Source organism: Aphelocoma coerulescens, chromosome 1A, assembly GCF_041296385.1.
Source record: "Aphelocoma coerulescens isolate FSJ_1873_10779 chromosome 1A, UR_Acoe_1.0, whole genome shotgun sequence".
Classification (NCBI taxonomy): Eukaryota; Metazoa; Chordata; class Aves; order Passeriformes; family Corvidae; genus Aphelocoma; species Aphelocoma coerulescens.
In genome coordinates, this window is record NC_091014.1 from 77,576,460 (window position 1) to 77,598,398 (window position 21,939).

A 21,939-nucleotide genomic window follows, 5' to 3' on the forward strand; every position below is an offset into this window, starting at 1 on the left:
GCAGATCAGTCCTTTTTTAATTCTTGCAACCAGCCTGGTTTTGATGGACTCAAATCAACCTTCTTGCCAGACTCAGCTCTATCTGGTTAAAAAAACAAGCATAGGGGTGGGAGGAAGATGCAGCTTTCATAACCAGAGAGCCATACTTACTGTCTTTCAATACCTCCAAATTATGCCTGTTTAGACAGGGGGAAAAGGTCTCTGTAGCTTCCAGCAGACCTGTACACATCCTCTGGGCTCAGTTAGCCAGGCATTACAGCTGTCTACCTGAGGAAGCCAGGCCATGGCCTCTGTGTCCAGCCATACTGAGCAAACACCATCCCTCATTCTGTGAAATGGTTTTAGGTCAGTTCAAGCTGAAAATTAGACCAGATGCACTGGGGAGGTTTATAGTCCAGTTGGCACTTCTTCATACCAGCCCATTTAAAGGCTCCATTTGCCTCCCACACCACAAAAATGTCTCTGCTTTCATCAAGAGAAAGCACTGGTCATAAGCTGTGTGTCTAGCTGGAAAAAATAGTGATAGAAATAGCCTGGCTTAGGGCTGATGCAGACACAGAAATCTTTCCCTTTGGTTCTGCTGACTGTTTAATGTTTAAACCATGCAACCCTAATTCTGTGTTACATTGTTTTTTACAATGTATTTTTGATTTGGAGAAAAAGCAATGAGCCTGTTCTTTGTTTGGCAGCAGTACAAAGTCACTTTGAACTAACACCATACTCTGTAATCTAGCCTCAGGTATGAAGTTAGCTACTGGACAGACATAAAGCATGTGCCAGACTGGGACAGATCTGGCTGCACAGCCCAGGTCTGCACTGCCTTTAAAAAAAAAGCAAACACAAACGTGCCTGTTTCTGCCTCCACATACACCTGTGCACTCCCCCGAGCTCAGCACGTGTGTAAATCAGAGGGCAGTCTCGAATCCATGTGGTCTGCACAAGAACTGTGCCTCCATTCATTCCTCCTCCCAAAGCCTGGAGGTCTGTGCTGGACTGACATGCTAAACTAATTTTCTGGAATCTGCTCCTGTAGCCAGGCCTGCAAAGCGAGCCTGGGCTGCAGTCAGAGGATGCTGGTGCTGAGCTGATGAGTTGAGACTGACTAAATATTAGGTGTTCTGCTCACAAACACTTACTGCCCAAGCAAAAGAGCAATCTGAATCAGAGCAGGTATGTTTTTGGACATAACCTGTACAAGAGCAGCTCTATGCTTTTCTTCTGAGCTTCTCCTACCTATAAAACCAACTCTACGGCAAAAAATAAAAACCCCATGCCTATTAGAAAAAACAAAAAGCATTTTTAACACCTGGACCTCTTTGTGGACATCCTGTTCCCCATCTCCTTTACTCTGGGAAGATTCTTCATAGACTTCAGCACCAGTAAAAAAGTTAAAAATCCATTTTGATTCTGAGCTGCAGTTCTCACCAAGTGATACCAAACAGAATGGTTCTTGCTGATTTGGGGTCCTTGTGAGGTTTAAACGACCTCTGACATTTTCAGGAGAAAAGGGAGAGGATATCTGCTAGTCTGTCCCGGGCAGTATTCTCTGCACGCTCAATTCCTTTGAGGCTGCTCTCCATGGAAAGCCTGAAGCTCACACAATCTCTGCACACAGAACTAGCATCATTTCCAAGCTACAGAGGTAGGCTGAGCACATTTTTCATCAGTTATTTATTTACAGGTAATGATTAAAAGCACTAGAACAGGTAAAGTCTGCAGCATAGGATCTCTAGGCACAAGAGGATCCAAAGTTTCTGCCAAAGGAAGAGGAGACACATCTTAGTTGGGATGCAAGTTTGAAGCATGCCTAGTCTTTTTCACCTCAATCAGCTTGCCTGACTCAATTCAGGCTGCAGCCCTCTGAGCTTTTGTCTGGCACTCTGTTATCTGCAGAGTGGCAGTAAAATATAAGGGTGCCATGTATTTTTACTGCCTCTTTCTGGAATACATAAACAATTATAGATCTACCCTTAATTTCATAACACAACTCACCAAAAAAACGTGGCAAAATACAGTCCACAGATAGACTTCACTCTGCATCTATTCAACTTCAGGGATTTGGGGAAAACATCAGTATCCCAGGCCCAACACCCTGATTTCCCTTATCATTTGGAAGTACCTTGAAGGGAAGAATCAGCACTAAAAGACTGTACTGAAAACTTCCTTCCCAAGGTTCTATCATCTCAATTGAAAGGCAGAGAAAGGAGCCCAGGCAGGGGCTTCTGAGTTTGAGTTCCCCACAGAAAAGTGGCAGATCCTGGTACTGGCAGAGCAGAAGCTGCTGGCACTTTTACATGCCACGCTTCTCCTGGATACAAGGAGACTCCTGATGGCTTAACATTAGTTAGACACTTGTGGTTTGGTCACAAAGTTCTTCCCCGTGGCAAAAATAACCAATATGAAATATTGTTGTGATTGTTTTTCCCTCATGAACATTGGGTAGGCCTTTCTCCAATCCTTCCTCTGTAGGACTTGATGCATGCATAGCTCATTCAGCAAAGTTGTTGTACATGTGGTTTTACTTGAACAAGGACAGCAATCCTGGAGAGTTAATATTCTCACTTTAAATTTTAATTTCTTTTTGTTGTGTGGAAGCTCTTTTTAGCCAAGAACTCTGGAACTTTGGGTAAGCCTTAACCTGGATACTGTCTCTATATTTCTATTTTTTCATTTCATACATCCCCACACTTCCCTTTACTAAAGACAAAAGTAAAAAATCCAAAACATTTCATAAGTTCTTAGAAGAGAGAATCTATTCCTCACAGATTCATTTAGGAGGAATTCATTTTGAAGGAACTGGAGAACATCAAAGCCCTTAAGCTTTCAGAAATTTTTAACTCATCTTTTGAAATATGAAACATGTGTGCCAGACAGTTTTGCCAAATGTTTACATTTTGGTGCATAGCTGAACTGCTGATCAGGAGTTCAAATGCTCTTTGTTCCCAATTTCCCACTATTATTCACACTGCATGCTCTGCCCGAAGCCAGGAACACCCTTTGGCCACGAGAGCCAGCAGTGCTTCCATCTCACAGGCAGCAAAGAGACCCAAGTGCTCAGCACTTGCAACTCCAGAGTATACAGTCAGTGATTTCTCCCTGCATTTTTATTATATGAAAGACTTCATGCAGAGCAGTAGAAACCTCACATATTCAAAGAAAGCACCTTCCCCAGGACAATGAAGTGCCTCACGTTGGTACCTCAATACTGGAAAAGTGGCTGAAATGTGCCTGTGAATCCTCATCCACCCCATGGCCTTTCACTCACTTCTTAGGGCAACAGCTGCCACCAGATTTTCCTACCCTGTGAAATCCCAGACATGTCATTTGCCTCTCCTCTCTCCCAAGGCATCAGAGCTGTCCTAGATTTTAGTTTAAGATAGACACCTCCTGTGGATTATTAATCCTACTTTGTGATAACGACTTCCTCTGGAAAGATTATTGACTGTAGAGGAATGCTGGAGCAGGAAAGTCAATCTAGGTATTCAACTGGGCTCCAAAAGTTCAGCAAGATGAACATCAGAGCAAGCAATGGACCCTATGCTACTGAGTAAAGTGAAACATCAACTGACAAATTTTCACCTTTTGTTACAGGATTCTGGAAGATGCCATAAAAGAGGAGGACGCTGATGATCTTGAGAGCACAACTTCCACTGCTCCATGACAGTGACACAAAGTGGGATTCAGCAGGCACAAACCAAGAGGGGAAGAGGCAACAGGGTAAGAATGCAGATCAGCAGCTTCTGGAAGAAAGGCAAAGGCAAGGCATAAAATGTTTCTTAGCACTAGCAGAAAATTAGTGCCCTTATCGTGAATGATCATTTTAACTGAGAAAAGTAAAGAGGGACAAGAAATTGTAATGATGACTTGGTTTTGCAGGGAGAAGATTAGCTTAACTGGGACAGAAGAGGTCAAGTCAGCAAGTATCAGCAAAAAGTATGACACACACTAATCCTTCTCATTTCCAGACACAATGTGGAAATAGTCTATAAAAATATGTCAACAAATTATTTGCATGTAAATCAGCAAAGCCACAGTGACTTCAGAGGAGCTCCTTCCACTTATCCCAGCAGCCCATTAGGGCAACAGACAGGATCACCTCCCTTCCAGGGCTTCTGAGAACATTTGCATTTGCTTTAGGTCAGACACTGCCACTTATTCAGGAAAGGGCTTTCTAGGAGTGAGGGGGCAGAGCATCAGAGGGAAGGAAGCTGCTGACAACAGACATATCTACAAAATGCTTTCTCTTAAGGCTAGGCTGGAGCTTTTCCCACTGCCTACTTGCAGCAGAGACAGCTGGAAGGTGTTTGATCTTCCTCTGATTGCATGTGAGAAAAACCTGAAACTGTGCAAAGGATATTTTTTCCATGAAAATGAGATGCAGAGACCAAAGTCGCTGAATATAGACAGACATCCTTCCTTTCCTGCACCAGCTATTCTTTTAGTTCCATATTGCCAAGTAGGTAGAGACTGGATATCCAGATGTATTTTGTCTTTTTATTACTTCAGCAGCCATCCAAAATCTAAAAAAATATTGTAGCCACCTTAAGGGTATGTTATTGCATTTGACCATGAAAGTCAGGAAAAACTTAGAAATACAGTCTTTACAAAAGAAGTCTTGCTCTTATAGGAGAAAGTAGAATTTTTTTTTTTTTTGCTCATTGATCTTGACAGAAGCTGACTAGAAATTCAAAATCTTTTATCTTCACTGAGCTTTGGAACAAACTCTGTGGGATCACAGCTATGTTCACATCCCTCCCTTCAAACCCAAATGCGCAGCAACACACTTAATTCACCAAGTCAGAGCTCTGATCACACTTTAGCTACTCTCCTGCTCAGCTAAAAGTCCAAGAAGAGAACTAAAACAATGCTTAAACAAGGAAAATATTCCCAACAGGAGTTTACCGAAAGGAACAATATATATTTGTATCTCATCTCAAAGGTAAAATAGACAAAGCAAGATTTTGTAAGACAGTAACAACCACCAAACAGCTTTTACATCAGGATAGCAGAGAAATGGCTTTTCAGAACTTGCTGAACTAAGAGAAGTGTTGAATTGGCAGCAAACACTGAGATGTGACTGAGCCTTTGGACTTCAGGGGAGCCCTGTGAAGCAGCAGGATCTACCCACTCACAGGAAGCTCACCGAGATGTCAAGCCCTAAAGCAAGCCTTCAGAACTCAAACAATTCCCTAATTGCAGTCATTAGGAGTTACCAAGCAAACAGGAGCACCATGGAACTCTGCAAGTACTGAGAACTTTCTTTCCCTTAGGACTGGTGTCTTTTTAGTGCTTTCTGCCATACTGTCTTTAATTAACTCACCACAAATCTTGCTCAAGGTTTTTATGCTGTATTTAGAAATAGGTAGAGCCACCAGCCACTGCTGAAGAAGGATGGTGGAAGGGAAACATTGCTTTTGTACAGTTATCAAACAGAACTACCAAAAAAAGTAGACACTGGGGATGATACCGTTAACACTTGATCCCAGAGAAGTTACCGAGTGGGGGGAAAAAAGGCAAAAATATGGTCAAACACACAGATGTTGGGAGGTCAATATCTAGCAATAACAATTTTGAAAAATACCTTTTATTTCACAACAACAGATGAACTCCCAGAGCAAGCGTTCTTGAAGAGTTTCCTAACCTCTCTCTGGAAAGAGACTTTACTTTCTGGAAAGTAAAGATCCCACATCCATTTTGCAATTAAAGAGCTTCAGACCCTGAAAGAGCTTAAAGACTCATCCTGAAGTCTTTCATAGAACTGGAAACAAGCTGTCACCTTCCTAAGTTGTGTACCACAATAATGAGCTTATTCATCTCCTTTTTTACAGATGGTAACAGATTTTTATCAGTTCTCTACTCAGCAGAGGTTGCAATAGCATTGGTAAGGCAAGAGATGCCCATGCAATTAAGACCAAAAAAGCTGTAGATCTATCTGTGCTATCCATGACAGAACCAGCAGGGAAAAAAGCAAGGAAACTTCTACCCTCACAACAAAAACACACTAGCCTAGTGGACAGGATCACAAGCTGTCTAATAAATGGCTTAAATTATTTATTGGCATTGCAATAAAGCAAATCCACTTAGAGGCGTATGAGCAAAAAGGAAACCCACAGCTTTCCAGACATATTTTCCAGACAGTGTGTCAAGTTCCCATAATTTTGTTCTACACACTTTTGCAGCTCCTCCTCTACTTCCACAGTCAAGGATGTAGCCCCCTGAAATACTGTGGTAACCAGAAGTACCAGTTTCACAATCTTTATTGGGAAGAAAATGCAGAAAGAGCGTTTAGGGAGACTCAATATATACATGTATACGTTGTTTATCAGATCTGCTTGTCTCTGCAAAGAACAAAAAAACAAAACCATAAAACCCCTTGAAATCAAGTAACCCAGCTTGTCCAAAGAGGAGCACCAGAATTCAAGCTGTGCTGAGAAAGTTGTAGTTAGAATGCAATGTTATTTGACATTTTCTATAGTTATGTGTATTTTTGTTACCATTTAGAAAGAAAAGCAAGCTTCGCTCCTTTGCAATCTCCTGATTTTACTTTTTTTTCCCAGACTTCATAAAAGTTCCCTGACATAGCACAGAACGCTGGAGACCTAAGTGAAAGAACACAAAGCTGAATTTCTGCACTTAATTGATTCCCCTTAAAAATAATGGCCACGGGGGTGGGAGGCCAGCAGGCTCAGGGGATTAGCAAGGGATATGAAATATTTCCACTCTAAGTCAATGGTTCAAAACCAGTCCAAGTCAGCACATGCTTGGAAAATCATTTGATGACCTATGTGAAATGAGCTGGTGGTCTCAGTAAAACTCCTGCTAGGCACATGTCTGCAGTACAGCTGACTTTCTTGTTTGAGGTCTCTGAAAATACTCCAAAAGGAAACAATCACTGACATGTAAGTAAAAGGTACATAAAGGGTATTTGGGGTGGCAAGGAACAAAACCAGCTGTTCAAATCTGAACAGTGTAGAAGCCTGAATTGGTGGAATTTTTGCAATGAAGAAATTACCTGTTGAACTGCAAGTTCACATAAACACATCTAAACATCTTGCATTATACATTACCTCTCACTGTAGGGAGATCCAAGGTTTTCGACAGACACAGACGAAGTGCATCAGTCACCAATGAAGCAGATGCAGCCCAGAGCAAAAGAGAGGAATTGTTTAGCAAGACAGCACCAAACAGCTGTGTCCAAAGATTCAAGGAGGAGGAAGACACAGGGACAGTTTTAGCCAGGTAGAACAAGAACCAGTGAATTAACATTTTCTCTCTTCATCAAGTCATTACGCCGCTGTGCCAGAGAAGAATGTTACAAGCTCGGTGTTAAAACTCAACCCACAGACTTTCTCCTACAGCACCAAGTCTGATCTGGTCTGTCCCTCAGCAACACACTGAGTTCTGTGTTGTAAAACCAGAGGAGCACCTCCTGACCAAGTAACTTTAATGTCTCACATCCATGCAGTTTCAGGTAGTGAATTTCTGATGAGTTTCTGAAGACCTGAGGATTGTGACATTACGAACACATGGAAATCTGGAAATCTGCTGTAATCAGGGCACATCATTCCAGCCATGAACACACTCTTACTCTTCTGCTTCCATACAGAAAGAATAGTGTCAGACAGCAGGTTCTTCTGTGTGTGGAGCATCCCACATGACAGCAACGAAGCCATTCTTAGGTTGACAAGAAAGTTTCTCACACAACAGTAAGGAACATTTGCTCCACTGAAGTTCAATGGCCTTGAGTTCGTCAGACTCAAGACTTAGAGGAACCCACCCAACTGGAATGACTGAACACCAGTGACATCTGGCTCTATAAGTCTAAGCTTTATAACCAATATTATGATTTTACAGAGAGCTTTGTAATTCTAATGTACTTGTCTTTTGTGCTTGCAACACTGCTAACACAAGATTTGGCTTTATATTTTCAATGAGCCATTTTTTGCCCTATAACTAAACACCTCATACCTTTTTTTGCCCTATAACTAAACACCTCATACCTTCTGGACAAACCCTGTTGCCTTCAAAAGGGGTTTCTCTCTCGTACATCATGACAGGAAGAATGTGGAAAGGAAGATAATCTTCCACTACATCTATGGTCCCCATTTTGTATTTCAATGCATCAAAATTCCAAAGCTTCAGATAAGTGATAGCTGCTGTCATTTAGCTGCCCAGCTTTAAAAACTGTATTTTCAACAGGGATAAACAAAGTTTGTTCCTGGTGTGAGCCAATAATGTGCACATTACACTGGTGAGGGCCTTCCATCCCCTGCTCTTGAAGAACCACCCATCCCTGCAACTTTTTCACTTCCTTGATCGTAGGAAGTATCTCCACAACAGACTCAGCAGGACCAGCACAAGTTCTGTCCCTCCAGCCTCTGGCCAAAAAAAATTCCTTCTCTTCCTTCCCATCAGTTCTCTTCCTGTTCTTTTTCCTCAGTGGAATTTCGCTTTGAATAGTTCACTTCTAACAACTGTGGCTTTGAAGAGTCACACACCTCTTCCTCCTCAGACTTTCTGCATCACCAGAAAGCTCTCCAGGATCAGGTTGCTTCTCTTCCTCTGAATTCCCATTTGTTCTTTACTTAGAACACTCTTTCTAGCCTCAGGCTCCTTTGCAAGTTTCAACATTTTCAAGACTGGCAAAAACCTTACAAAACATATACCAGAAGACCTATTCATTGTACACATGAGTTATGAGAGTCAAAGCTTTCGGCCTGCTTTTGGTTTTCAGGGAAACCACACATGGTGTACTAATAATGTAGATTAAAGACTTGACAGTTACAGCATTTTTTCCTAAATTATCTTTGTGTTCTCATTTTGGATCGTATTGCAAAGAGAATTTTGGCCCAAAATAATAGCAGAGATAATATTAAAACTTATTTACCATGCCTCAGAGGTATGCAGAGCTCTATCAAAGTTAAATTTTTAGAGCACTTTTTCCTCCAGTCACTGGCTTCATAGTAATACCCAAAAATCAGACAAAATAAATTGATTTTAAGGATTCAAGTCAGCAGCAGAAGTAGGATTAAGATTTCAAGCTGCTTAATTTTCTTTTTAGGATAACCAAAAAAATCCAGTCAGAAAAATTGATAGAAAAAGGCCGAGCATTATGCCCAACTTTTTTCCTCCTCATAAAAATCATGTTCTCCTTCAAGAACTCCTAACTTTTTGGACCAAAATAAATGTCAAAAATAAAATGGACTTATTGTTTCATCTAAAAACACCCCGTACCTTCAGAAATGCTGAGACACAGCCGCTCAGGATTTCTAGGACCAATGCCTCAAAACATCACTTTTTTGAGGCCCAGTCATTCCAACTGACTCTGGCTTCTCCTGATGTTCTTCAAGGTGGCCCAACTAACAAAAAATCCAAATTATCCCCTGGGGTTGTGAGGGACTGCAGAGGGCAGTGGTCAAATTTTAAGAACTTCACTTGACACAATGTTCTCATTTCACTTAGAAAAATTATGGTTAAGGTTCTTTCTTTTCCCCCAGATTAAACTTTCAATAGAGTTCTCTTGTTAAGAGTGAAATTCTTTTCATTGTCATCAGAATTTGGGGGATGGAGACAGAAGGAGGCCACTAAAGGGATTAATATTTTCCAAGCAGCTGTACTCCCTGCGGCATGTGCCCTTTACCAGAGCAAGCAAATGTCTAGATAAACACTGCTGCAAGTCAGAAAAGCTATGCACAGTAGAATTTTTTTAATTTAATTTCACATTTAATACACAATGCATTCAAACAAACATGAAGAGTACATTCATTACTTCATTTCTTTTAAGAAACCTGCCCACAACTGCTGCAAAACTGTAGCATTCTTTAGAAGAAAACCCCATTATTTTAGTTACGTTAAAAATTTAGGCCTGATTTTCACTGATGTGCCCGCACTTGCAAAACTCTGAAGAGAAAAAACATTTGTCCTTTTCAATTAAAGGCATGAATGCCCTAAGAGCAGTGAAATGATATTGCAGTGGTGAGCACCACAGAAGTGCCTACAAATAAGCTCAACAAATAGATTTTTCTGGAATGTTTACAGTGGAGGAGTGGATCACATGCTCCTCTTCCTAACCAAAGTGTACTGCAATGAGTGATGCAATGCAGATTTCACTTTGCATTTACTCCTGCAAGTTGCTTGCAAGGTAAGAGGGATTTTCCTGGACTTAAGTCCCCAGGATTTTTGGCTACCAGCACTGAGCATGCACAAAGAGCCTCCACCTGTTCAGCGTTCTGGACTTTGTACCTTACGCTGCAAATCACAGCTGAAGAGAATTCAGAGCAAACACCTTTTCAGGCCATCTTTGCTCAAAATTGGAAACCAGAGGACAAAATTCAAGTAAAAAAACCAACCAACTCCCAAACAAATAACTGGAAACCACCCATCACACCAAAAAAAAAAATTTAGAAATCTGTAAATGCCTCTTGCTGCATTCTGACAAGCAGGTTTCTAGGAGTGGTTTTACTCCCCAGACAGATAAATACATTCTTCCAATACTTATTTCAGTACTATCACAGCCCACTAGTACTTTTTTTTCCCCATAGAAAAACTGAATTTTCATGTCCTCTTTCACACAAAGCACTGCCTTCCTGCAGGATTAAAGCCCACTGCATAAAGCTAAATTGGCTGGCACCATTTAAGACACAGTAAAACTACTCTCAGCTTGAAGAGTGGGGATTTCCCACAATAGCACTCTACACAGAATAACTTCAACTCTAAACAAACAAAAAAAGGGAAAAAAAAATAACCTCAAAGCAGGGATCATGCATCATCTAATTCATTGCAGTTAATGCATAGAAAAAAGACAAAATATTTTTCATTATGCTTTTTGGGATGACTTCCAGGATCCAGTTTTTATATCCTGACAATTGCCATTTGCATGGCACTGCAAAGCCAACAACATCACTACAAAATAAGTCGTGTCACTCTACTTGCACAGTGGAAACAACTCCACACAAATTCAAACAGCAAAGGAAAATGCCATTCACTGAGGAACAGTTTCTTCCCAATGAAAGGTGGATGTACTGAGTTTACAAAAAACTGTTTCATATTTAATTTTTCACACTTGTTTATTTAGGACTGCTATGTCAATAAGAGACACAATTCCAGCACCATCCTAAAAATCATGCCTTTCAAATACCCACTGTCTCAATTCCAGTAAGGCTCTGAACACTTAAAATTTCAATTTCCTCTCTATCTGCAGCACCATTCTAATTAGCAGATAGACCACCATTACCTTATCTTTGTTATTCATACTTTAAATATTAAAACTGAAAGAATAAGTCTTCTCTTACATTCTCATAGTATTTGTTTCGCTTCTGCACTTCCTCTGGCTTGGACAATTCCAAGAGCTGAGTTTTATTTTGTTTCCCAGGTCTGTTTCACTTTAGGGGCATATTAATTTTTGTCAGTGTTTCCAGTGAAAAGAATTCAAGAACTGTTTCTACAGAGTGGGCCACATTCCATTAAAGCCAGTAGAGAGAAACTCACACAAAACTTGGATGGGACCCATCAGATCCTTTAATATCCTGTTTTGCTTTTTTTCAACCTACAATTGTTCTGGAATCCAAATATGTCAGTTAAGATGATAAATTAGCATGAATATTAGAAATGGACTTCTCCCAAAACTTTGTATTTGAATACTCAAATACTGTGGGGGTCATCAGATCTCAGCCTCAATTATGGAATTCATTTTCCCACCAACACTACAATCAACTGAATTAAATTCCCTAAGGTCAAACATTGGGCTTGGGTTCCATATTTAATTACAGTATATACCATACAGAAGTATTGCTGCTTAATTTGGCATAGAATACAACTTACAGGCACATCATATCAGTAGTAAAATACTCTGCAGCTCTCACACACCTTTGAAGGTTGAATTTAAATTCAAAATAGGAGAGGGAGGTATTTTGAGAGAGCAGCTTCAGAGTACTTGCAGAATTCTTGAGTCTCAGCAGTGGTGTAGGTGGAAGATGGCACCTTGTCACTTCTCAGGCTGTTGATAATCATTACCAGATTGCCAAATTAACAATTAGCAGAAACCTGGACCTTGAAAAATAGTTTTCAACCCCATATTTTAGGCAGATGGGCCAGAAGCTACACGGTTTGGTTTTGCATCTCTAGAAGAGAACATTTGCTTGAGTACGCTGCCTGTATTTTCAGATAAAGAGGAAATATCAGATATTTATAGGGGCCATTTGTATTCTTTGCCTTAAGGACTTTTTTCCCCAGGCATTTTTTTTTTTCAGTAATTCCTTGGCATCATTAATATCAACCAAAGATTATAGTGAAATATGACTACTAGCTTTTAGAAGATCATTCTTATGACCTTTTACAAAACTACTTAGCCTCAGTTACGTGATCACATGTGGCTAACATCTAAAAATGCAGGGTTTTCCTTTAGAGCTTATTCATATGACAATTAATAAACTGTGGAAATGCTAAGCCTATCCCATTTACTGCAAAGTTATTCCTTTTGGGGGGAAAAAACCAAACATCCAGGCCTTTCTAGATAGTCATGGTGCCAAGTAACTCACAGTTGCTGTTATGGCCAGAGCATGTACCACCTCCCCCTGAAACAGCTCATGCAGGCACTGCCAACACTGTACCAGTTTCCTTTGGGCCATTATGGCAACCCAGCCATGGAGAGACTCAAATAGGTAAAAAGCATCCTTAAGGGATAGGAATTTCCATCCAAAAACCCCACCAGTTTCTCATATTCATAGTAAAACCCAGTCAGAATTATCAGTGACTTGGGGAGCAATGAACTGCTGTTCTCCCACTGATTTAGTGATCCACAGAGTGTCTGGGCAAAAGATTCCTGTGCATGCTCTGGGTGACTCAGTGGCATGTGTGACTAAATGCTACCCCTGGTAGATCTGTTGATGGACACTGAATCCCTTTATGTCTGCTCCTGATGATGCTGGTGACCACATTCCCACCAGGCACCTACTACGGATCCTCCAGTCTGGAAGGAAACTCACGTTGCACAAGTACAGACCTCTCACTTGTAGTCATGTATTTTTCATGAGGAATAAACACAAGGACATTACTCCTAAAGATAACACAAACATGCCATGAGGCCTCTAATGATGCCACCAGGGCCAAAGAGCAACCCTGGGAAGAAGCCCAAATTTGCAAGAAATTCCCATCAACTTCAGTAGCCTCCTACAACTGAGCTAAACTAGGGCAGCACATTATTCAAAGCATGTGTTACACTTGCTTCTGATTACATATCATGCATTTATTTCCTGTGCTGGAATTACAGAGTATTCCAAGTTGGAAGGGACCCATAAGGATTACCAAGTTCAGCTCTCAAGTGAATGGCCCTTTAGGGGATCAAACCCTCGACCTTAGCATTCATCATCACCATGCTCTAATCAAGTGAGCTAATCTCAGAATAAGATACATACTTTAGTGTATTATACTTGTTTTGATTCCACCAGTAGACTTTGAAACATCAGAGAATACCAGGTCCAGTAAGTCTATTTGTTAAAGCACCCACATTTCCTGGAACCAAACTGCTCGAGCCCAGACCCTCACCAATTAACATCTCCATAGAGCACTGCATTTAGCATTCTAAGAAGACACACGTGGTACCTGGCTTTTGTACCACATACCTCACCAGCATCACCAAAGCATTTGGAAGAATCAGCCTTCTCATTTGTCAAAGGAGTTCATGTGTGACACAGTAGAAGAGAAGGCATTTTCCCAGTATTACCCAACAAACCATTGCCAGACTCTAGGAGATCTGTATCTGAAGGGTTACATCCAGACCTCCTAGACATTAGGCACCAGAGCCATCCCTTCCCCTGATGGCACACAAGAATATCCCAGTTACTGCTGTTCTGTAAGGACAGACTACCTTACCCTCAGTGTGGGACTATTAAGCCAGCTGCAGGGAAAGGCTGACTTTTGCAGCGTGGTTATTTCAGCACAGTAAGTCACATTCAGTGCAGCGTTTTCCATTTTAGTTTCTCAGGAAAAAAAGAAGGTGAAGGCTGACAGCAAAGGAAGAGCTAGAGAGGCCTTGCAGGAGAGATTATAAACAAGGAAGGGACCATTTATCATGGGTGCACACTTCAGCACTGTAGTTCACAAATGAATGTGAATGCCTTGCCCATCATTTTTTTTAGCCATAACAAGTTACCTGAAATGGGCTGACAAGACTCTGTAATGGTAAAAAGTTCTGTAAGCAGTAAATATCTGTAAGAACAAAGACCCATTCTTGATGAAAACCATGCTAGCATTTCATTTCCACCCCTCACTTGATTAATAAAAAATACAGTGCCACAGAAAAGCTACTTATATACAAATCTAATTATTACAGACCACAAGGTAATGAGTTGGGTGGATGACATTTTTTCAGCACGATCATTTACTCCACAAGGCTCTAAAGAATATCCTGCAAGGGACAACATGAAACTTAATTTTCATTCAACTTAATGGTTAAAACATTAAGTTTCTAAATAGTACAAGTAAGAAAAATTCTGAAAGACCTGTAACCTTTTCCTTAACAAAAAATAATCTGCATCTCAAAGCACAGGCATGCTGGAAGCAGAATGAAAGGTTGGCACATCAATCATCTGCAAAAGGGAACTTTCCCCATGTGTCCAATGTGTTCTGCCTTGAACTTTATTACTGAACACTGAAAAGATTTGGCATGCTATTCATCAGCACTTGGAAAGTTCCAAGCTATCTCCCTGATAAAATGATTGCATTTTCATGGCACCAATAAATTTAAAAATATATATCTCAGAGAACAAGCGTTAGGAGTATTCCTACTTTTATACAGTCATCTGGATATGAAGTCATGACACCAAGTAATTTTTTACAAGTACTGTGAGAATAACCAGGAGGCTCTATTAACTTTACCACACAGTCTCATTACAACTTTTAAAGTACTCAGCAGAATAAAATGATAGTCACCATGAGCTCTCCAGATCCATGGGATCTTGAACAGCGAGCGTGGAAACCATTGCTGCCTGCACAGAACAGAAAGCTAAGGGGATAGAATGAGGAAGGAAATGCCTTTTGCAACTTGGAAGCTATTTACAATTTGATGATACATCTCCAGCTCAGAAGACAGACAGCATAAAGATGGTTGCTAACTGCAAAATAGCATTCAGTCCAAAAAATCCAGCCCTAAATTTTGTACAAGTTTCTCTAATAAATACAAACCCACATATCCCTTACAGCCCAAATGCAAGACAACACAGAGGCTTTAACTGGATCCAAACTAAACTTCAATTCATGGAAAACAAGGCTCAGATTTGCTTGACAACATACACAGTCTATGCTGTAAAGGACTGGACTACAACAAGACACAGGAAGGGCTTTTCACTAAGGGGACAGCACAAGTTCAGAGCTAACTGGTGTGAAGTTTCTGTGCAAATAGGGAGTTCAGGAACTTCTGGACTATGTAAGCATTCATTTTTGATTAAAGACAAGGCATAACTTCAGGAAGCAGCTATGTGGAAGTTCTGTAAACATCTGTGAAGTTCCTAGAAAAATAAAATTCTACAGTAAAGCTGTTAAAAGAGAAGTTCAACCTTAGCTCCCCTTCCACAGCTGTAATAAGCTAATTTCGTGCCACATGTTTGCCACTGTACCAAAGCAGAGGATTGCACAGATGGAACTCCTGATTGCATGGCTATCACTTCACCCATAAAACAATAATTTGAATTCTCTGGATGCATTAAAAGAATGTACGCTGCTGGCTGCTGAACTCACACTGCTATTTGGGTCAAAAGAAAAAAAATCAACTCACTACATACAGATGTCAGAGTAAATCCCAGTGAAATATGGCAGGCCTTTTGCACACTTTATGTCTTCCATCAGCTTTCTGCTTTCACTTGACAACACAGTGGAATTTTTGGGAAGCAGAGATCAGATATCTTAATCTAGTTGAGATTTCAAACCTTTGCAGCAGGGACTGTCTAATGCAATACATAAGGAGATTGGCATAAAAGCTGAAAGTACATCAGCATAAATCCTACTCCTCCAAGTAAAAATTATGTCATCACCATCATGAAATAAACTTCCTAAAATGAACTCTCCCATCTTGAGCTGCTGTTGGATTTTCAGTCTTCCTGAAGTGTCCATCTAGGCTGTAAATTCCTCAAAGCAGGAAACGTTTTATCTTCAGTAGTAAGAAGAGACCGCCAAGCACACGGTCTCTGTTGAGTAATGTACAAACTGAGCACACATACACACACATCTCCACCATATCCAAGCAGATATATTGAATAATAGCCTATTTTGAGCAGAACACAGGAAAGTTTTATTATCTTCTATGCATCTTCCAAGCAGTGTTTCCAGCAGGACTTCCAAGTACCTGGCTTGTCCCCAGAACTCCTGGAGAACCCTTTCCTTCCTGCAGCATGCCAGAAAGCACTTCAGTATGAACATGGATTCCCCACAAAATAAACAGGCAGAAATGGAGTACAAGAAAGAAAATTAAGAGTAAAGTCCACAAGACTGCACAATATTCTTCTAAAGGCTCTGGAGAAACCCTTTTGCAGAATTAATACTTGAAGCACAGACAAAGTGAGTGGAGCTTTAGATAAACTATTTGATCAGCTGAAGCAGAGTCAGATGGGATTTGGGGAATTTTCAGTTTGTCATGGGCATGAGAGTTCACCATGGCCAAAAAGGAGTGCCAACAAAGACTGAAACTATCTTATGTCATATCCTAACAGGTCACTGTATTGGTTCCCTTATCACCACTTAAAACAGGTCTCAGAGAAAACCTTCTGGGGCTCTCCACACTGCACCTCAGACCAGGACAGCAAGCCAGGGAAAAGGTGTGTCACTGAGAACAAACTGGTACAGGTCTCTCCCAGATCACAGCAAGACCAGGAAAGACTTTACCAGATCACACCATCACAGAAGATGCCTCATTTCTGTCATAATTAACTTGTCAGGAAGAATATGCAGCCTTGTGAGAAACCTTGGACCTACCTCAAGTTGGTTTGGGGGTGAACCAAGGTTTCTGGGGTGCATCAGGCTTATTACATTCATACAGCAGCTGTTTTGAACATAGTCAACAGCTCTCAAAGGTCCCAGAGCCGCTGACTCACTGCACAGAAGCTGTGCAGCCTGGTGTTGGGCCACAGAAGTGTCCACAGCCTCCAGATACAGAGCAGGCTGAGGGCAGCACTGATCAGCTACTCTGGCCAAATACAGAAAACTCTCAGATTACACTGAGGTTTCTGAGATGGCAGAGAATAAAAGAGGAGAAGAAAAGACGTGTCTAGGAAAACTCAGGCATACAGCAGCTGGAGCCGGAACTCGCGTGACTTTTATCACTAAAAGTTACAGTTCTGGTGGGTCAGAGCCTTCCTGCAAATCAAAGCATCTACATTTGGCTGCTTTTTGGAATTTGCATTTGTTATTGTCACAGAGCAAACCACAAGGCTGCAGATTAAAAGCTGCCTATCAGGTCATCAGCCATAACAGGGCCAAACAAAACTTCTGATTTATGTTCCTCAGGCCTCATGCACTTGAGCCTAGGCACAGACTCTTAATTTGCACTGATGGCACCTGGATGCCCAGGCTGGTTTGTATATCCAGTCTGTCTTGGTTTGTAACCTCAAGTAAGATCTTATGCATTGAGCCCACTGTGGTGCACGCACTGCACACAGGCTGCACAGGATGTTATGCAGCAGTGATTACATCTGAGTTCCCTGGCTACTGCCTAACATCAAATCTCAGTTTGTTTTCTCATCTCTTATCGTAAATCACTCTTGAAGTGACTGCCAAATGAATGAAAGGGAATGCTAAAAACATACAGGAACTCTCACCAAGGAAGCTAAACAAATCTTCATTATAATTAGACTAAAGCAAGGACCCACCCAGAACAGTTAGTGATTCCCCCAAGCAGGGCTGCTCTTCCCATGCAAAGCATTTTTCAACCAAGGATTTCTTTACATAGGGCATCCCCAAATAATTCAGCTTCTCCCAGAAAGAGTAAAGTTCCTAGGTTCTTGAACTGTTCTTTTATTTCACAACACTTGCAATTATTTAAACAACTCTTCATGCCCCTGACACTAAACACAGCCTTTCATCCTTTCTTTCCCAAAGTCAGCTTTTCCTGCTGTATGGGGCTCAGCTCTTCTATTTGCCAGAAAGAAGCCTCTGGAAACAGCTCCTGTGCTGGCCTGGCATGAAAGTGCAGCTCTCCTTTTAAACCTTGCCTTTGGCCTAAACACTCAGTTCTAATAACATTTGAATGGCATCATTTGATCAACACCAGTGTAATGCTCACAGCTTACAAAGACTGCATCAGAACAGCTCTTCATGGCTCTCTAGCTCGAGTACCAAAAAAAAAAAAAAAAAAAAGAAAAAAATCAAACATCTCTCAAAAATGTAAAATCATATTTATGCATATGTAAGCAAATCTTCTAACAGTTAAAGTAAAATTACTTCTCAAGCTCAAAGTTGAAAACAGATGGCAAGTACAGCACTGAGCATCTGACAGTGCTTTGGTAGCCCAGCTACAACTGCTTATAAACACTGGTTTGGGATCCTTCTCTCACCCACCCCTGCATATTGAAAATTCTCCCAGCTAAATCTCCTGAAGTTCTCATCAGTCCTTTTTCCTGCTATTTCCTGGTCACATTGAGGGTTTGTTTTCTTTCAGAACAGACATTCCCTGCTGTGCTTTTCCTGGTTTCAGACTATTTTTAATATTTATTTTAAGTTTCTATGGCAGCAGGGAATAACAGATGGTAAGAGTTAAAATTATGCCACAGGAGACATTTATCATCATAGCTCTGTATAATGTGAGCTCTTGTTCTCTGAATTTTTCCCCAAGCTGGACACTCCCCTCGTTATTTTATGATGGCTACACTAATGAATGCATAGGCCTAATGAATAGTGTAAGCCTCTCAAATTTATCAGCACATGTTTGATGGGCTATGGTAATTGCATTAATGAGAAAGTGGCAATGCTTATTTCTTGCTATTTCTCACCACTCCTGAGCAAGCCAGACTTCTGATACCAGATTTCATGCTTACCTCGGTCCACAAATAAATCCCATTCATTTCTGTGGTGCCTAGTTTTAAAAATAAATTTTAAAAAAGGTATTTAGTACCATTAAGGTAACTGAAATCCAGAATGGGTTACATAAGGTACATAAGAGCATTTTATGCCACTCTGGTCCTTCAGGCAGATCATGTACCTCTCCAGTAGTCTACTCACTCTAGGAAGGATCCAACAACATATAAATACAGCTACCACTAACTTAGAAAATGTGGTATGGTCCCCATGAGACCTGAATTTGAAAGGTGGGGAGTACTGAACTTGGGGTCCACACCAACATAGGGACAACGTTCAATACAAACTTCAGAAAATATTTGCAAGTGTTATTCTGTCTTTCATTAGGCTTGGGGCAGCTGAACCTGTTTTACCTGTCACCCAAGGTAGGGATGCTGGGCTAGCAATAACTGATATCTTCTAAGTTTTAAAAATCTCATTATAATGTCAAGTATTCAGAAATCATCAATTTTTAGAGACAAAACTCCCTTCCAAAGATATGAAATGATTTCTTGGAGCAAATCACGAGAAAGACTGTGAGAGTTGAGCCATGCCAGTCTCCCTGGGAATCTTCACCACCACATCCCAGCAGCCAGTCACTAGTGGGGATCTGCAGAGCTCCAGTCTGGGTCCAGTGCTCTTTAATGTCCTCATGAGTGACTTGATGCAGGGCTTGGAGGTACACTAAGTTTGCTGACACCACTTAGCTGGGAGGAGCTGCTGACTCCCTCAGCAGATAAACCTTGGCAAACCAGAGGGCTGGGCAATCATCAGCCATATGAAGATCAAGAGGGGAAAGTGCCAGATTCTGCACCTGGGATGGGGCAACCCTGGGTGCACAGACAGCCTGGGGAATGAGAGGGTAGAGAGCAGCTCAGTGGGAAGGGACCTGGGGGTCCTGGGCGATGGCAAGTTGAACATGAGTGAGCAGTGCCCTGGCAGCCAGGAGGGCCAGCCCTGCCCTGGGGAGCACCAGGCACAGCATCAGATGGGCAAGGGAGGGGATTGTCCCGCTCTGCTCTGCACTGGGGAGGCCTCACCTTGAATATTGTGTGCAGTTCGGGGTGCCAGAGTGTAAGGAAGACATTGGGCCATTAGACAGTGTCCAAAGGAGGCCACGAAGATGGTGAAGGGTCTGGAGGGGAAGCCATACAAGGAGCAGCTGAGGTCACTTGGTCTGTTCAGCCCAGAGAAGAGGAGACTGAGGGGAGACCTCACTGCAGTTACAGCTTCCTCAGGAGGGGCAGGCACTGCCCTCTCTATCAAACTCTTCTCTATCAACCAGAGACAGGACACAAGGAAACAGCACAAAGCTGTGGCAGGGGAAGTTTAGGTTGGACATTAGGAAATGGTTCTTCACGCAGGGTGTAGTCAGGCACCAGAAGAGGCCCCCCAAGGGAATGGTCCTGGCACCAAACCTGCCAGAGTGCAAAAAGTACTTGGACAATGCTCTCAAGCACGTGGTGGGATTCTTGGGGTTGTCCTGTACAGGACCAGTTGAACTTCTGTGATGTTTGTGAGTGCCTTTAAACTCAGGATATTCTATGATGATCCCCCTAGAGAAACCAGGATGATATACAGCAGCAGAGTTCCTTGGGTCTCCCCAGTTTGCTCAGTTATTGTGGTTCAAGACATACACACAAAGCACAGGTCAAATTCTCCCTTTGGGGCCTGGCAGCTTGTGCAATACAGCAGTTTCAGGATAAGTGGGGAACACTTGATTCATACTATCTCAAGTACCAGATACCTTCAACTATGTTTGGGCTCCTAAGGATGCTGCAGTCGCAGAACATCAAACAAATTCCACAGGATCAGCAGCCTTAAAAATGTCTTAACAGATTAATAATGCTCAGAGTTACCAGGCAAGGCTAACAAAAAAATACCCAAATGCATAGAACCACTGATTGGTTTAGGTTGAAAGGAACCTTAAAAATCCTTTCATTCCAACGCCCCTGCCATGGGCAGGGACACCTTCCACTAGACCAGGTTGCTCAATGCCCCATCCAGCCTGGCCTTGAGCACTTCCAGGGATGGGGCATCCACAGCTTCTCTGGGTAATGTATTTCCATGTCTCAGCTGAAGAATTTCTTCCTGATATCTAATCTAAACCTTCCCTCTTTCAGTGTGAAGTCATTTCCCCTTGTCCTAGCACTGCATGTCCTTCTAAAAAGTCCCTCTCCAGCTTTCTTGAAGGCTCCCTTTAGTTATAGAACCCTGTGGAACACCACTCATCTCTGCTCTCCACTTTCTCATCAAACCATCAATCACAACTCAGAGTGTGACCATCCAGGAAATTCCTTATTCACTGGGAAGTCCATCCATCAAACCCATGTCTCATGTAGCCACAGCTCTGAACAAAGTTTATTGAAATAAACACTAAACTGTGAGCATTTTCTCTAATATACTAGCTTGAATTCTAAAAGTGACAAAGGGCTTGAGACTAGAAATCTCAGGAGAGCTCTGCTCTCCAAAATGTACAGGTTGCTATAAAACAAAGGCTTACAGTTCCCAAGCTAGAATGATACTCAAAATGAATATCAAATGCAGATTAAATTCTTTATAATTATGCTGAAATCCAGAACATGGGGATCAGTCCAGACTTTGATTACTGTATGTACTGTTTTTCTTCAAATTGTTTGAATTAATTTTCATGAAAGCTAGTCATTGCAAAGCTGGAAACAAATGATCTGGAACAGCAGGAATAGTTATTCAAAGGAAATAGATATAGAACCTTTAAAAAAAAAAAAATCTTATGCCTACAAAAAGGAAGTGTGTCACGTAGGCTGATTTCCAAAACAGACAACTATGGGCAATGCCCACACTACCTGCTGGGACCAACCAGGGACACAGGGAGGAAAGAAGTATTTGGGATCATAAGAAAAGATAGTTTTAATAAAGATG

The 21,939-nt window shown here is 41.5% G+C and overlaps 1 protein-coding gene across 13 annotated transcripts in view; it reads right to left on the reverse strand.

The window, feature by feature from the left end:
• The window catches only part of CALD1 (caldesmon 1), a 227,100-nt gene that overhangs the window by 196,150 nt on the left and 9,011 nt on the right, over nt 1–21,939 (reverse strand). The window contains exon 2 of one of the 13 annotated variants that reach the window (XM_069003591.1): nt 3,580–3,740. The exons of the other annotated variants lie outside the window; for them this stretch is intronic. The gene's annotated coding sequence lies outside the window, so the exon portion shown is untranslated. The remainder of the gene's footprint in view (nt 1–3,579; nt 3,741–21,939) is intronic. 13 annotated transcript variants of the gene reach the window in all.